This window comes from Ovis aries, chromosome 8 (assembly GCF_016772045.2).
Source record: "Ovis aries strain OAR_USU_Benz2616 breed Rambouillet chromosome 8, ARS-UI_Ramb_v3.0, whole genome shotgun sequence".
Classification (NCBI taxonomy): domain Eukaryota; kingdom Metazoa; phylum Chordata; class Mammalia; order Artiodactyla; family Bovidae; genus Ovis; species Ovis aries.
The window spans coordinates 36,089,816-36,092,573 of NC_056061.1; the positions used below are offsets into that span (position 1 = coordinate 36,089,816).

Consider the following 2,758-nt stretch of genomic DNA (forward strand, 5'->3'; position numbering starts at 1 on the left):
TTTCCTATTCTAACTACCTAACATCTTGATCCTGAGGTAGAAGAGGCAAGTACTGCTAGTGAAGAAACCACACAGAGGAAGCATGTGCAGAGGGTACTTCTAGAATCTTCCAACCCCCAATCAAATACATCTCCAAATTATCCCCAGAAAAAAAGAAAAGAACTTCTCAGATAAAATTTCAAGTATCTCTAAGTTTTTGTTCCTCACTTCTTTTGCAATTCAACTTTCTTTATGTCAAAATTTACACTGCTCTGCATCTTTTCCAGAAAGATCCATATATTGTTAGCTCAGGAGGGCTAGTAGGATGAATTGAATCCCCGCGCTGAACACAACAATTGGGCATAGAAGGGACTTAATTGTTTTTTTAATACATCAATTAACAACTTCAAACAAGCAGATAATTGTCATTATTTCCAAATGATGCGTGATAGTTGAGAGAAACCATCTGCTTTTTAACTCAATATATGTATATGATGATAAAGACTTCCCTGGTGGCTCAGAAGGTAAAGCGTCTGCCTACAATGCAGGAGACCCAGGTTCAATCCCTGGGTTGGGAAGATCTCCTGGAGAAGGAAATGGCAACCCACTCCAGTATTCTTGCCTGGAAAATCACATGGACGGAGGAGCCTGGTAGGCTACAGTCCACAGAGTCACAAAGAGTCAGATACGACTGAGCGACTTCACTTCACTTATATGATGATAATAAGCCTGATATATTAAGAAAATACTGACTCAGCCAGAAATAACAGTGATATCACTATGCTCGCAAAACAAACATAGGATTCCCAAATTCTCCTTTTGTCTGGATCCCAACTAAACATCCAGTTCACTATGTCTGTGTTAGATACTACATTAAATAATCATAGATTCTCATTGAAGATAGAATATCCCAACACAAACCCTTTAAAAGCTATTTTTGCTGAATAAATAAGCTGGTTGGTTACAAAAGTTATCCATGTGGATAATTTAGGAGACTATGAGGTCAGGAGAAAGTAAATCTCATTTTACATACTCTAAAACCTTTTACATTAACATCTTTGATCAAATGAATGGATTCTTTTGTCATGAAATGAATTTAGGATCTACTACTTCAAAGACATCATCTTCTTCTTTCCTTGATATTTTAATACCGCATTAAATTTGTCATAATCATTCAGACTTTCTTTGCATTTTCATTTTTCAGTCATATGTGAACATTATTTGCTTGAAAAATTTGCTCTCACTTGACTCCTAACACTTCCCTCAAAATTCATCATAGATGAAAAGTTCTAAAGTAATATTGAGTTTTTCATTTTTAGCAATATGTAGAATGACTTCATTCTTGCCTTGAAGGAGCTTTTTTTGAAGTTACTAAAAGATATGCAATAGAAGAAACAGAAGGGAATTAAAATCTAACTGTGAAAGTGTCTGTAAATGAACATAAAAATAAGATGAGAGATCCAGAAGACCTCAGACCTTTTCAACTGCAGAGCTGCATCCATTTTAACCAATGGATTGGTATGTTCAAAAGTGGGTGAATATTCTATGGAGAATATTCTATGGCTGTAATGAAAGAATATAGTGCTCTGAACATAGACTAATTGGTGAATTCTAGCACATTGGTGAGAGACTTTATTTTGGGGGGCTCAAAAATCACTGCAAATGGTGATTGCAGCCATGAAATTAAGACACTTGCTCCTTGGAAGAAAAGCTATGATCAATCTAGACAGCATATTAAAAAGCAGAGCTATTACTTTGCCAACAAAGGTCCATCTAGCCAAAGCTATGGTTTTTCCAGTAGTCATGTATGGATGTGAGAGTTGGACTATAAAGAAAGCTGAGTGCTAAAGAATTGATGCTTTTGAACTGTGGTGTTGGAGAAGACTCTTGAGAGTCCCTTGGATTGCAGGGAGATCCAACCAGTCCATCCTAAAGGAAATCAGTCCTGAGTATTCATTGGAAGGACTGATGTCGAAGCTGAAACTCCAATACTTTGGCCACCTGATGCAAAGAGCTGACTCATTGAAAAAGACCCTGTTACTGAGAAAGATTGAAGGTGGGAGGAGAAGGGGACAACAGAGGGTGAGATGGTTGGATGGTATCACTGACTAGACAGACATGAGTCTGAGTAAGCTCCAGGAGTTGGTAATGGACAGGGAAGGCTGGCATGCTGCAGTCCGTGGGGTCACAAAGAGTCAGACATGACTGAGCAACTGAACTGAACTTAACTGAGAGCATTGGACTTGCTATTTGGACACTGGGTCATTCTTTGCACCCCCCTAATTCCACATTAATCTCAATGTCAAATAAATCAATGAACATTTCTGGGTATCATATTCTGATTGTGTTATGAGGATTATAAAAACATGTCACTTTTCTACTTTACAAGTGTGAGGGGATGTTAATTATCTACAATATGTCTCAAGTAGTCTGAGGACAGCACTATGGAGAACTACACAAAACTGAAGGGATTTCTAAAGAGAAACAGATTTATGGAGGGAAAAAAATGAGAAAATGTATATACTGGCTGGATTACAAGTTTTAAAAGATGATCAAGGTATTTAGCCAATAATTTCTGTCATTTCAATGCATTTGATATCAAAAAATCACAGAATCATTACAAAATGTTATATGGTAGACAGACGGTGTGCTCTTGACAGCATAGCAAAAGTTCATGAATGGAAGGCTAAGTGTTAATTGTGTTGGCGGGATGCTAAAAAAAAATATGGACACTTCCTATTTAAGGCAAACATTTCAAGAACAGACCAGATTGCTCAGT

The 2,758-nt window shown here is 37.2% G+C and overlaps 1 non-coding gene across 1 annotated transcript; it reads left to right on the forward strand.

The window, feature by feature from the left end:
* The first annotated feature begins 485 nt into the window (after window positions 1-485).
* On the forward strand, window positions 486-557 carry TRNAC-ACA (transfer RNA cysteine (anticodon ACA)). Its single transcript has one exon. It is a non-coding gene; the product is annotated as a tRNA-Cys (tRNA).
* The last annotated feature ends 2,201 nt before the right edge of the window (window positions 558-2,758 follow it).